Here is a 15,765-nt window from a genome sequence, read left to right on the forward strand (position 1 = left end):
TTTCTCAGTTTTTCATCCAGTGTTTCTATTCAGTTTTCTGTTTCTGCTCTCATATTTCAAATTTCCAATAATGTCTCTTGTTCTTAAAGGTTCTGTTTCCATAAACTTACCATCTTCTTACATGGTGAAGATGTAAATAAAAGACATTAAATAAAATTTAATGATGCTTTATTCTTTTATCTTCATTAGTTTTGGTTTCTCTTCATTCTCCAAAAAAAAAAAAAAAAAAAAAAAAAAAGCATCTGTTTTGGTCTCAGTTTTCTAATTAAGTGTTTTCTTCATGTGTGGGCTAAGACTGTACTTGACTTTCTTTTTCCTACTTAAGAATTTGTCCTTTAAAACTGGTAGGAAGTTCCATGTTCAGAAATAATTCTTATTTCATAGGCAGCATTATAATAACTTGTTCAACTAGTATACCAGTTAGTTTTTGCTATGAAACAAATTAACCTCAAAATGAGTAACTTAAACTAATGACCATTTATTTAGCTCATGATTTTGTGGGTTAGGTGGAAACTGGACTGGCCCATCTGATTTCTTTGGGCAAGCTCATGCTTTTTTGACTAAGGGCAATGTTGACTGGCACCTGAATGACCTAGGATCTCATGTGTTATGGTTGGTGGGCTGTTGTCTGGGTTATGTCTGTTCTCTTCCTCTCATCTTCCAGCAGGCTAGAATGAGTTGGTTCAGGACTCTTAGTACATCGAGAGAGCATGCTCAACACAAAATTAAAAAGAAAAAGTGGCTACTTTCATAATCTACAACAGAGTGGTTCTCAGCTGTTTTGCTGGGTGTTTTCAAATCTCAAGTTCTGTAACTCTTTTCTTTTAAAATTTTTATCCAGAAATAAATTTTCAAGGGACTATAAGTCTAACTGATGTTGTTTCAAATAGGAGGATGGGCTGAAAGGGTCAGTCACTATGCCAATTTTCTCCTAAATTTTCTGTCATTTTGATACCCTACACTAATTTTTGCTTATTGACTCTCAATCAAAACATTGTCTGCCTTAGTCTCCACAGTGATTAAGTTTTCACTCTTCTGTTAATGTGGGGAAGGAGCTGTGTAGTGGCGTAGCTTGTAAGCAAATATTAAATGGAGAAAAAATATACCTATGATGCAATAGTTAATGGTCAACAATTAAGTGGCTTTTAAGCAGGACTTACCTGGTACTATTATTTGGAAATAGTCTATGGGTACATCTTCCCCTGATGTACAAATTTTAAATGTTGTACATTCCATTTACCAAACTTGTTAAGTCTAAGACATTCCACAAAGGTCTTGCCATCACTAGTACACTAGATCTGGTAATTGAGTTGGGAAATCTTTTTTCTTTTTTTCTTTTTCTTTTTGAGAGCGGAGGAGATTCAGAGGAAGAGTGAGAGAACTTTTTTTTTTTAAGATTTTATTAATTTATTTGTCAGAGAGAGAGTACAAGCAGGGGGAGCTGCAGGCAGAGGGAGAAGCAGGGGTTCCTTGCTGAGCAAGGAGACCGATGTGGGACTGGATCCAAGGACCCAGGATCATGACTCAAGCCAAATGCTGATGCTCAATCGACCGAGCCACCCAGGTGTCCCTAGAGGAAGAGGGAGAAAATCTTAATTAGGCCCTATGCCCAGCATAGAGCCTGGTGTGGTGCTCCCTCTCACAACCCTGAGAGCATGACCTGAGCCAAAATTAAGAGTCAGATATTTAACCAATTGAGCCCCCCAGTGCCCCTAAAATCTTTCTAAGATTTCCCCCAAACCTCACCTCCTCTCTACCTGTATGCAAACTTTCTAGAGGTAGCAGATGCCTTACTATTTTTTGCAATCCTGCTCCAAATGCTGGATTTGGATTTACTTTTCATGGTGTGGTGATCTGTATGCTTTTGTGTCATCTGTATGCTTTTCAGATTTCAACACTTTTTGCTATCATGTTTTTTCTTGTTTATGTGGGTTTAACTAAATTGTAATTTTTTTAGGAGGGAGTGGAGGAGGTAAACATGGTTCTCTTTTTCTTTCTTCTTTTACAACTATATAAAAACTAAACATTTACATATAATCTGGTGTTAGAAAATCACCATCTGTTTCTACCAAGAGCCAATCCTAGATGAAATGTGGTCTTGGTAAACGGCAAGAAAATATCGTTCATGATTATTATTTCTTTTTTTTCATGATTATTATTTCTATTAGTAAGTTTATTCATTAGAATGTAGCATAAATTTTTCCTTCTAACATTTAATAGAGAAACTGACCATATGTGGGGATATTTATTGCTGTTGCTTAGACTGAAGTATATAGGTTTTTATTATAAGTATCCTGAAGGTTTGTAGTTATACTTTTAAGATCAAATGCTAAATCTATACCTATATTTTTAAGATTAAATGCATTTATACTTAGTAATCTATAGAAATGGAAAGTAATAAAACCCACACTTATTTTAGGCCAAAATGGTTTAACAACAACAACAACAATAAAAAACCCATACATATCTCCAAATCTCAAATTAATCAGAAGAAGGAACTTTAACAAACTAGAAAGATTATTAGATGGCATATGATTAAAGTTAGTTCATACCATAAAATATTTTGAAATTATGGTGTCTTAGTCAACTTCGACAGCTGTAACAAAATAACATAGACTGGGTGTTGTAAGCAACAGACATTTATTTTTCATAGTTCTGGAGGCTGGTAAGTCCAGGATCAAGGTGCTAGCAGATTTGGTGTCTGGTGAAGGTAGTTTTCCTGGTTTGCAGGCCAGCTGCCTTCTTGCCAGATCCTAGGCATATATCAGAAAGAAGGAAAGAGAGAGACAGAGGGGGATGGAAGGAAGGAAATATCTTATCTCTTCTTATAAGGGCACTGATAGCACTACAAAAATGATTTTAAAAATAGCAAGGAGGAATGTGGATATTTGAAAAACTATGACTTATTAAGGCCATATCAATATTTATCAATACTCGCTATTTGTCAGAATATATTTTTTTGTTCACTAAAACAGAAACATTAGTACTTTTTGCCATGCTTAAATACAACTTTAAGAAGCAGATTTATAATACTCTAGGGTTATCACAGTGTAAGTTTCAGAAATGATTTTAGGTGAGACTGGAAGGAAGATAGTTATTTTTCCTTAATTTACACAGATGCATTGAATTTTTTAAAAAAATAGGAAAAGAGGCATTATCTTACCACGATGATTTTTTTTTTCTTTTTCCTTTTCTTCTTTATTTCAGTGCAATTATTTGACTGGTCTTCCTGGCTGCCCTAAAATAAGTTTTCTTGGGTCTGAGTTAGCTTGGAGTCCTCGTTTAAATTATTTTTCATTTTCATTACCTTTATCTGAAGAATGTTGGATTCTCTAGCAGAAATGCATAAGTGTCAGTAGGGTTCCCTTTCAGTCTGGAATGGGACAAGGGAGAAACTAAACATCCACAAACTTCTCTGGAGCCCCTGACTTATTCATCAGTAAACTTAGAATTTATCTCTGACAAGGGCAGGGTGTTGACTTTCTTTAAAGATGATATATGTAACTGTACATGTAATGGTGTCCCATGAAGGAAATATTACAAGATATACTGTAAGTGTTTTGAAGGAGGATCAGAAGTTAAGTGGTAGCAGCAGATTCTAGTTGACCCAGGAAATGGTGTAGAGTAGGACGAACTCTGTAGTAATTGAAAAAACTGGGGAGAATGCCAAGATTTGTATCCTCAGATGTTTACTAAAATAGATATAAATTAATGTATACTAAGTAGATAGAAAATGGTCTTGGTCTAGCAGGAAGGGGGAATAGTATTAGCTGCTTTTAAAACAGCAAGTATTTTTTTAAATATTAGTTTTCATGTGAGTGTAGAAGTCTGAACTAGGGGGCAGGAAGGTTTACTGTCTCTTCATCTCCTAAATATTAAATGACAGAGGTAGAGCTAGATTTCAGAGACTCTTATCTCTGCAGGTGGTATACTAAAAAAAGCTGATTTTTGAGGTGGAGTTTAGAATGCAGGATATTTGTTAAGAAATATTCTTGGAATCAACACCTGAGAAAGAAAGCAAGCATGAGTAGAAGGAAAGGTCAGGCTTAGTGACAGTTACAGATGACCCCACAGGGAGCTCTGATGCCAGATTGACCTTTGACATTATCCCCAGATGAGCTGAGAAGCTAGTCCTTTATATCCATCTTTTGAGATAGAAATATAAATCATCCTTTTTTAGGACATTTGTTTAAAAATTCTTAGAAAAATTTGTGTAGCGATTAGTTTGTACTGTAGAGAAGATAAAATGAAGGACTGTGGGTTAGGAAGACCATGAAACACTGATTGGGTAATGGGAGAATATTGGACCAGAAGCCCAAGATACCTGGGTTTGCATCATGTCTCTGCCACTAACTGATTGTGAAATCTCATGGCTCTTAGTTTCTTTTTATAAACATGAGGTGATCCATTAGATATAGAAAATAGAAAAACGATTTTTTCTACATAACTTTAGTGGGTTATTTGTCCCAATCTTGGAGATATGTTACCATATGAAAAAAATCACCAGGCTCTCTCATTTTGGTTCTAATTGTAATATCTTTCAACGAAAGCTTTAATCAGAGAGATAAACTTCATTCAGTACCTTGAATTCTAGTTTCTTACTTCCCTACCTCCTTTCTTAACTTACCACGAAACCTCAGCTTTACAGAGCAATAAAATATTCAAAAAGCAGCAACAGAAGTACCTGGAAAGATGACCTTTGTACTAGATGACTGGCCCTTCAATAACCTGTACCTTTTCAATCTACCCGACAAGAAAATTATAAAATGAAGACCTGATATTATTTCATCTGTTTCAGAAAAAGTAAGCAGTAAAAAGGTATTTTGCTACAGGAAAATTGCAAAGTACATATGATATTGATGAAAACATAATCCCAAGTTTTATATAATAAGAATGATTTATGAAAAAAATAGTACACTTGGAATGGATTTTTAAATCAGGAGCTTGGGGAAGTGATTGAGAGGATTGCTACAGTGGGAACCTGGGGCACTCATTACTGCAGAAGCTGGCACTGTACAGAATTGATAAGGAGATCACCTGCCTTAAAAGATTTACTGTTAGAGTTGGTGGGAAGATTTACAATTAGAGAGTGATTGTGACTTTTTTTTTTAAGATTTTATTTATTTATTTGACACAGAGAGAAAGGCAGCAAGAGAGGGAATATAAGCAGGGAGAGTGGGAAAGAGAGAAGCTGGCTTCCGACCAGCAGGGAGATGGATATGGGACTCGATCCCAGGACCCTGGGATCATGACATGAGCTGAAGGCAGATACTTAAATGACTGAAGCACCCAGGCACCCCTTATTGTGACTTTTCTAAATCAAGATAGGATAATAAGTCTTTAAGATAGAATATGAAACTGAAGCAAAATTAATGCTCAAATAAAAAATAATTCTACCATTTGAATATGAATTTTTGCCAATACCTACAAAAATGGGTGTGAGGTACCTACAAAACATACCTACAAAGGATGTTTATTGAATATTATACTGAATAAACAGACATGTATGTCCTAGATACAAGTGTGTTTAATTATGATGCAGATACAGTGTTCCGTGTTCTGTTCTCTTGAATGAGAAGTGGATCCTGAGATGAAGCTGAGGGCATGTGATATTTATTAGTAAGTGTCCTTGCAATCAGTATCTGTGGAAGGAAAGGAAGGCAAGCAGGACTGAGTGGAGAGGGTGGTCAGGGTGCAATGAAAGTCAGATAATATCTGGAGCTAATATGGCCTGCCAGAGATGACCCATCTTGGATGGGATGGCCAAGTCTTTCAACAGCACCTCCACGGGCCACTGGAGGTGGGCTGCCCTGGGGAGGCGGGGTCAGCTCTCTCTCGCAGAGGCGGTTTTTGCAAACTCTGTCAGCTGAAGGCTTTCTGCCAACAGAATTTCTAGCAGCTGAGTCTATAACTCTTCACTGGGAGAACTGGTGTGGCAGATCTCTTTGTTTACCGCATATATAGCGTTTTATGAGTTTAAATAGCAACACCGATAGAAACAACAGTACCCGATCTTTGGCCAAATGACCTCCATGCGGTTTAGGTTCTTCATTTTTTAAAATGGTCACATCTATATACAGGATTGTTGAAAATTAATACATATAAAAGTGCTTAGAATACTCAGTGTATTGTAGTGCCCACTGCATGAATATTCATGATTGTAAAATAGTCATGTATATCCCTGCTTTCGGAGAGGGTAAAATCTTCATAGCTTGTATCATCTTAATAATTGTTCTGTACATTAAGGTTTTCTGCCAGTTGAAATGTTTTTAAGGAAACTGTTTCATATATTATTAATTTTAAAACCGAAAAAAAGAAAAACCCTTAAAACTGCAAGCTTTCGATGCCAGTAGCCCTTGAAAATTTCATTGGTTTTTCATTTATGTTTTCAAGACGTCCCTCTGGGATAAGTATTGCTATTTCTCCACTAATATTTTAAAACTTCCTTTGTGTCAATCAAAAGCTTTAGGAAATCAAATGCACAATCTTTGAAAATGTGGTTTTAAAATTACAAAATATAAACCTAGAAAACTTGAGCAACACAAACGTGAATTGAAACTGATCTAGAACTATAAACTGGATCTTAAGGCCTAAAATGTAGCTAGTTACATGTATTTGCCCCGCACTTCGGCAGAGAAAGGAGAGGTTTGTTTTGTTTCAAAATAGCTAAAGAAGTTAAAGAATGTGTATGATTTTCTTTTCCTCAAAGTAATTTATATGTAATATTTGTTTTCTGTTGAATTGACTTAAAGGTTCCCATTTCAGGGCTTTCTTTGTCCTCAGAAAGTTTGGCAAAGAGCCCTGCAGATCGAACATTCCCTGGGGGTGAAGCGTGCTGCTCCTGGGTCAGCTTCCTGCTGCCCTTGACTTTTTTTTCTCCTTTAAAGAAAAAAGGGAGAAAGGAAAATTTTGGATGAGACCATTTTATTAATGACCTTTCTCCTCACCAAATACTCAAGACATCCAACAAACGACTTCTCTATGGGAATAGATAACAAACCCCATGTAACTTCCGTATGCATTTACGGAACCAAATCAACTTAATTTTTTTATCAAACATTTTCACTGAGAAAACCGACTTTGATACAGGAGATAATCAGGAAGCTTCTTATGCTTCGGCTCTTTAGTTTGCCCCTATTAGGGAAAAGTAGAACATTCTTGCTGGAGAAATCATAAACTAGACAAGAAATCACTGATTTTTTTAAAAAAAATTTCAGACAAACATAAACATGCCACATAACTTGTGATTTTTTGAAGTCGAGCAAGCTCCTGTCCTAGTAACTTTCAGACTGGTTAGACGTAATGAAAGACTGAGTTACTGACGGGCTGTAGAAAGGATACCACCAATTTTTCTGCAAGAAGACCACTCATGGTGACAGATTTTACTAAGCTTGGCGGCATGGACATTTTCTTTCCCCCAAATCATGAAATGAATGAGTCAAATACTGAGACAACTAGAAGAGTCTAGTATTCAGAAACTCTACATTTCTATGTTGAGTAAACACAAGATAAAACAGCAAACTATCATACTTCTACCAAATTGAGAAATGAGAACCCCCAGTATGAATAGATACACACAGATATCAAGAGTGCTCACAAATATCTCTTTATATCGTATTTATTTTTATTTTTTCTAAAGATTTACTTATTTATTTTAGAAAGAGAGAGAACAGGGGAAGGGGCAGAGGGAGAGGGAGAAGCAGACTCCCCTCTGAGCAGGGAGCCTGACTCTAGGCTCTATCCTAGGATCCTGAGATCATAACCTGAGCAGAAATCCAGAGTTGGCTGCTCAACCAACTGACCCACCCAGGTGTCCCTCTTTATACTATATTTTAAAATAGAGTTTATTAACTAAAAATAAAACCTAAAATACATTGTAACTTAAATGATCTGTAAATAAAGGAGTTCAAAGGACAGTCCAAGTATACTGTCAACTAGGAATGAGGGACATGATTTCAACACTTGATGCAGGAGAAGTGTAAACTTTTTTTAGTTACATAATCCTTAATTGCTGCATTTGTCCTCAGATCAGCATGATTGATAACTAGTTTTATCAAGGTTTTTCTAGAAAAATAGAACAATTTACCCAAAGAAGTGGTAGAATGGAAACTCAAGAATAATGAGTAATTAATCTTTATTCTGTTTCTTCAGTCCATCTGGAATCAGCAATTTTCAGAGTTTGGTTTCTGGATCAGCAGCATCACCATTACTTGGAAATTTGTTAAAAATGCAAATTTTCAAGCATACCCCCAAATCAAAAAACTGGGATCACGCCTAGCAATCAGTGTTTCAGCAGGTCCTGCATGTGCTTCTGATTTAGGCTAAAGATTTGGAACTGTTGTTTTATAGGAAATTATATGCTTTTTTAAAGAAATGCCATTCTACTAAATTATATGCATATCTTAATTTTCATGTTTGTATTTTAGATAAAATGTACTTAGATATTAGCTGACTCATATGGTGATGCAAACCATTCATCTTCTTCAGGTTCATTTCCTAAACTATATATAAGTATTTGCTTGCTTGACCAGTTGTTGAATTTCTTTTTACTTGCTTTTATACAGAAAGAGTACAAAACATAAACACTGAAGTACTGATATTACTTATTGAGACAGAATTCTCATAATTGTATGTGAGTGAAATAAAACCTGAAATTGAGTGCACCAGAAATTGCAGATTTTTAGTCTCTGTTGGATGCTTACGGGGCCTAATCTTATTGATATTGCGTGTAATTGTGGAAGAAGATACAAACAAGCTAAGACAATGTGTGGAATGCTGGAAATATATCATCAAAGATTGTGATTTAAAAGAAAAGGCAATTACAGGTTGTATAACTTTATTAATTTATTTATTTTTTGCTTTTTGGGACTGGAAATGCTCATAACATATATAGAAAAAATCTTATTTTCCTTATAATTTTAGTCATCAATTATTTGTGTGCATGTAAATAATATTCAATCAGTTATTCTCAAACTAAATGATCTCTGAAACTTTCTTGCTACCAGAGAGTCAAATATAAAAGGCCAGCTCTGTATTACTCTATGCTCCGCATACTTACTTTTTGCTAATTTCATTATTTGACAAAGGATATTCTTTTCATGTAATTTTTGTGTATTTATTTAGCAAGCCAAGAGATCTAGAGACAAATGAAACATTTCTAAAGAGATGATGTGTTTTATTAATAATATATTATTATTTATATTTATCCTATCTTAAAATAGAGAAACTTTCATGGAAGCCAAAAGGAAAGGTCCATAAAGGAAAAACATGAGGATTGGATTTATCTAGATTGAAAAATGTATATGGGAAAATAATTGCTAAAAGAATAACAAACATATTAAACTTAAATCATACTACTTATGGTTTAAGATTTATTTATTTATTTATTTATTTATTTTAAAGATTTTATTTATTTATTTGACAGACAGAGATCACAAGTAGGCAGAGAGGCAGGCAGAGAGAGAGAGGGGGAAGCAGGCTCCCTGCTGAGCAGAGAGCCCGATTCGGGGCTCGATCCCAGGACCTGGGATCATGACCTGAGCCGAAGGCAGAGGCTTTAACCCACTGAGCCACCCAGGCGCCCTATTTATTTATTTTAGAGAGACAGAGAAAGAAAGGACAAAGGGAGGGGGAGACAATCAGATTCCTGAGGGGGGATCCTGGACTGGGACCAACAAGGGGCTCAATCCCAGGCCCCTGAGATCATGACTTGAGCCGAAATCAAGAGTCAGATGCTTAACTGACTGAGCCACCCAGGTGCCCCATATTACTTACAGTGAAAATATTTATATTGTTTAATCTTTATCTAATATAAGAAATTAATAATAAAAACATCCTAGTTAAGAAATTTGGTCAAAATCAGTGATTTATAGTCATCAATTTTCTTAAATGCTAATTTATATCCAATTCACCTTTTAAATCAAGAACATCTAAAAATTAGCAAACATGCTGACTTACTAAGAAAAAGAAAACAGTTTTTAGAGCTACACTTCTTGAATTTCTATGTGATAACTTTACTGCAAAAATGTCCACGATTTTCCATTTATTCCTATATTTACACCCTTTACAATATAATTCAGTAGGTTCAAGGAGTAAAATCTATATCCTTACTCTATGAGTTTGTATTAAACTTAGGTCTTGGTTTGCCCAGTACAATGCAATAGAATCAATAATATGTCAGTAACTAGACCATGTGTTTCCACCATTATTCTTTGAAACCTTTGCAGCTACTGAGAACAAGTCAAGGCTATGCTACAGAATGATCAGAGTCATGTGTCCCAGCCACCCCAATAGCTTCCATCAACAGTTAGCAAACCACTAACTAGACAAATGAGTGAGGCCATCCTCTAACAGCCACACCTTAGCCTTTCCATCAGCTGAATATAGATACTGAAGAAAGCCCACTTTAGATTAGCCAAGTCTGACCAAGATCAATAGCACCATCCAACTGACCTACAAACTCACAATTCACAACACAATTCACATTCACAAATGCACAGCACTGAGGTTTTGTTATTTATGGCCATTTGGATTAATAAAAATACAAGATGCTGGTCACCTGGGTGGCTCAATTTGTTAAGCATCTGCCTTAGGCTCAGGTCATTATCCAGCTCCACATCAAGCTCCCGGCTTAGCAGGGAGCCTGCTTCTCCCTTTTCCCTCTTTCCTTCCTTGCTTGTGTATTCTATCTCTCAAATAAATAAAATCTTTAAAAATAATGCAAGGTGCTCACTTAAGTATTGAATTACTTCTAATCAGCTTTGAGTATTACATTGACATAAAAGAAAATTTGTGAGAGGCATATCTATACTAAAAATTATTTCTGATTTATCTGTAATAAATTATAAGTATTTGAATTGCGTACTTCTTTCTTCAACTCTATTTCCCTGATGATTTGGCTTTATTTAACAATTTCTGGTTTTGCATAATTTGCTTTTCAGATTCCATTGAAACACAGCTCCTACAATCATAATAGCCAACTTCTTTGTTTTTTTAGTCCATTGAACATTCATTAATGGGAAAACATACTGAGCATTAGCATTATACACTGGTATACCAAACACTTGCTAACATAAAGTTAACTCAGAGTTGATTTTCAGTTTGATTTGTTAAAGCACATACTATTTTTGGGGGGAAGTACAGTTGACACACAATGTTACATTAGTTTCAAGTATACATAGTAATTCAACGAGTTTATACATTGTGCTATGCTCAGCCCAAGTGTAGGTACTATATGACACTTGATGCTCTTTCAATGACTCAACTTGCTTTTGCCTTTTTCAGGATTGTGTTGCATATCATGATAAGCAACTTTTTAAAATGTTGTCCACTAATAAGAAAAGAATATTGCTATTATCTTCTATTCCATTCTTCTTCAGCACTATACATAATGATTTCATATTCTCATGCTGGAAGAATATTTACTAACATCCATATAGAAGAATCAAATTCTTAGCAATAATCGCGCCTCGGATAAACCTCATTGGCTACGATACTGCCACTGCGCAAAGCTAGAAGAATCAAATTCTTTAAGGGGTGAAGTCTATTTCAAAAAATAGGACAAGTACCTTAGCAATTATACACTTCAAACCAGAATTTATTTTCCTATTTATAAATGATGTCCCTCTTTTAAGAAGAGCCTTGATATCTAACAGGATACATTTTTTCATTGATTCTTCCTTTAACACATCTGAAAATTTCCTTAAAACAAGGCAGTATTTCAATAACACTGTTAACTCTTCTTTCAATTTGCATAATTCTAATGTTAAAGAGAAAGTATAAGCTTCACTCAATGTCAACATTCTTGTCAACAAGAAATCTGGGGGGATCTGGGGCACCTGGGTGGTTCAGTCAGTTAAGCATCTGCCTTCAGCTCAGATCATGATCTCAAGGTCCTGGGATTGAGCCCTGCATTAGGCTTCCTACTCAGTGGGGAGTCTGCTTCTTTATCTCCCTCTGCACGCCCCCCCACTTGTGCTCTCTCTTGTGTGCTCTCTCCCTCTCTATCTCAAATAAATAAATAACATTTTTTAAAAATAATTTGGGGGTCCTTTTCTTTAGAATTAGAACAGATTTCAGAGCTTCAAATAAATTGAGGATTCTCTTAACTGTGTTTGTTAAAGAGCGCCACTAGGGTTTTGAATGTGAAGGAAGTCGATATTGAATGTCAAAATCATCGTAAAAATTCTTTAATCTTTCAGTTTGAATAGAACAAATGAAATAAAAGAATAATTTTATAACATTTACTTCAATAGAGTGGATATCCAATGATGCTTGAGGAACATTATTAGAATATGGACAAGACAGCCCCTACTTTCCATAGGACCATTTGTGTTTTGCTTCAACTTCAAATAAACACTGTCTTCACGTTATACTAACATTTACCAAATTTCTGTTTGTTTGACCTCCATTAAAAGCAGTTTTTTTTCTCCTTTAACTACTAAATAAGAGAACCTGCAAAGTTTTCTATTGTTTCTCAAGTCTCATTTTATAAGCAAGACATTTTCTCACACACACACACACACACACACAAAATATTGCATGGGCTAAGGGAAAATTTTTTTCAGCATTATGATTGCGTATCTTTGGTTTATGCAAGTTATAGTTTAAAAAGTGAGACACTTATATTTTTATCTCTGTAGTAGTAATTGGAGTTAGTACTTTAAAAAATTGTTGCAATAGATTTTGTTTTGGTACTTGAAAATCTGCTTGCAATTTTGGAATCAGAAAATTCTTTTGATAGGAGTATGTCTAGTTCTTTGAGCTGAAAAGAGATTAACAAAAATATACAGTGTGGATGGCCATTTCAACTTGTTTTGTTTATCTGAATTCCTTTTCATATGAATGTTTGTTATTTATCTCTTTCTTTGGTACTAGTTTGTTGGGGTTAATGAAGAACACGAAATCATCCCTAATACCAGACTTGCTAAAATGTAACACAAAGCCCGCCAGGGGCTAGGGAAGGTTTCTAAAAAGGGCATAGGCCTTTGGAATGCCTAGGCCTGCTTGACCACTCTGCCTTAGGAATGTGGTGTGATCTAAGAGATATATACTTTGTCCCTTAGGCTATATTTAGCAAAACTGGTAGAATATGCAGATTAGCATATCATATCTTTCCCTTAAACAGATCCTCTCAGTTCCAGTAAGACCCCTTGTCACACATCAGGTGCTTGAGAAACAGTGATAAAGATTTGTGATTATCCTGAAGGACCAATAAAGGCAGGAGCAAAGAAGAGCAAAGGCTCTCATCTCTGAGTATTGACCCTTGCCTTCTCTCTTTCACAGTAAAGTCTGGAGTAATCTTTCATCCACAGGTACAGGGATTGCTGGCCATTTCCGGCACTAGTTGAAGATCTTAGCTGGAAAATATTGCTTTGTATCTGATTAAGAGCCCAATGTGGGACTAGATTCTAGGACCTTGAGATTCATGACCTGAGCGGAAGGCAGAGGCTTAACCCACTGAGCCACCCAGGCACCCTCATTATTAGTATTGAATTAACAAATTCATATTGCTCAAAGAGCCTCCAGTGTTCTTTTTCTTTGTTTAATAAGTGTCCACTATTCAGAAAATGTATCACAAAATTTTCTCTTTCATTTTGGGGTACAAATATATACAGATAAAAAATAGATAAGCAAGCTCTGGGCCTTAGTGATATCTTCCTGGAAATCTCTGCACCATGACCCCAAGTGGAGGCAAAAGCACATTCACAGGCTGAAGTGAGAAACGATGAGGTAGAGATCCAAGGAAACCGCTAGCTTGTGCACCCATGGAAGCCACAGGAGCAGAACCACGGAAAGGTGGAAGCCATGGATGCTGGTACAAATTGGACTGCATGCTTACTTTCTAGAACTTGATTCAATGGATTGCAAGGACCACCTTTGAGAGACCCACTTGACTCACACCAAAACAATCCCTTTTGGTCCTTCACCCTGGATGTGTGACTTTAGGATTCATTCTGTCTTCATTTGTAGCTGAGTGTACAATACATCATCACTTCTGCTGTCTTAGCTGGGGAAAAGAAGATAGATAATAGAAACCACTGCAGGAATCAAAAAGATTCCATATGATAATCTCACAGCCACACCCAATGGGTCTGTTTTTTACAAGTGCAAACTCATAACCAACTAATCAGAGTTGGAATCCCTGACAGAGTTGCAAACTAACAATAAGTGACTTTGGTATCTGATGGAAAAACGGTTAACTTCCTGTTTCCCTGCAAGAGAGAACTGTATTTTAAGATGTGAATACAAAGCTAGAGTTGTGATCCTCTGTAAGGTTTAGGAAAGCCCGAGTTCAAGAACTAGTGGACTTCCAGAAGCATATATGGTTTTGATGGACTTTCAGGTGTGTTACTTTGGGTCTTAGAAGGAAGTCTTCTGTTGACTGGCTGACTGCCACATTCACCAGAATGAGGCACTGGCTGATTGGCTGTTGTCTAGACCTGTCACTGATGAAGTTGCTGACTTTCAAATGCATGGGGCTATCATTCATTTGCTCACTTTCCAAAGTGAGACTGTTGGTGAGTGGCTGATTTGAGAGCACGTGAACAGATTTGAAGTTGTCGCTACTTAATGGTGGTTACTTGTTATGACTTAGAACTCGGGCCAAAACAGTCTTTTACTTTCTTTTCTATGAAAAGAAAAAAAATAAGTACTTCTAATTCTCAGCCCTCACTCTTCATTTTCCCTTGGTTAAAACTTCAGGAGAAACCATAAGGGATCATTCAGATCTTTATTAGGAAATGAAGGTATGGCTTCAACTAATCTTGGCATGTAATTTATTTAAGGACCAGTTACTGTGGCAGAAAAATATGTCTGAAATATTTTTATAGTTTTTTGACAAAAGCCAAAAGACATTAAATGTATCCTGTCAACGTTACCCCAGGACGCAGAGCAAAATCATTCAACACAGACATGTTCAGTTCATTTGGGACACTTGGCAACCATAATGACAGTAGATAACAGACCCTTCTCCTGCACAAGTGGGGTTTTGTTTTTGTTTTGGGGTGGTGTTTGTTTGTTTTCGGCCCTTAATTTGAACACTTCCAGTGATGCCTTACATATCCTGAATATGTACAGTCCAGTTGACCACGTTCTTCCTGTGGGAAACCTAGCCTTCAGTACACTGAGCCTTTGTTTTCACCCACTGATCCAAATCCTAATCTTTGTAATCATGCAGAACCAGTCTAATCCTTCTTCCACAATGGATTTCCTCAAACACTTTCTTTTAGTCATCATGACCCTTTCTGAGTTTAGTCTTATTAAGGTGAAATACCCAGATACTAAGCTCCATTTCTTTGTCTTACAAGGTTAAGTCTGTAAAAAAAGAAAAAAAAAATTTAGTTTAAAATGACTTATTTTTGTGAAGTTGTGCGGACCATAATGATTAATATTTCTATTTTCTGTACTTACAACCTGTCCCATTTATAATTTCAGCTAGCATCTCACCCGGAATTAATATTTTAAGCTCTTTATTTTGAAAATAATTACGTCATTTTACCATTACCATTGATAGCTCCTTTATGCCATTTCTCAAAGATAATGGCATAACTGCAGGCAGTTTTTATTATTACTTTTAATTTTTTTTTTTAATTTCCATAGACTCCAGACATGTAATTTTCTGGACCATGAGACCTGAGCTCTTACAACTTCTTCCCTTTTCAACTTCTTAATATGTCTTGTATTTCAATTCCCTCTTAACAACTTCTGTATCCTTTTCAATGGCAGCTTTGAGATTAATTCTTGTATAAGTACTGTTTTGTTATG

At 35.9% G+C, this 15,765-nt stretch overlaps 1 non-coding gene across 1 annotated transcript; it reads right to left on the minus strand.

Moving 5' to 3' along the window:
* Window positions 1–11,365: 11,365 nt before the first annotated feature.
* On the minus strand, window positions 11,366–11,512 carry LOC125103334 (U4 spliceosomal RNA). Its single transcript, XR_007128357.1, has one exon. It is a non-coding gene; the product is annotated as a U4 spliceosomal RNA (small nuclear RNA).
* Between the last annotated feature and the right edge of the window lie 4,253 nt (window positions 11,513–15,765).

The sequence above is a fragment of the Lutra lutra genome, chromosome 6, assembly GCF_902655055.1.
Source record: "Lutra lutra chromosome 6, mLutLut1.2, whole genome shotgun sequence".
Taxonomy (NCBI): Eukaryota; Metazoa; Chordata; class Mammalia; order Carnivora; family Mustelidae; genus Lutra; species Lutra lutra.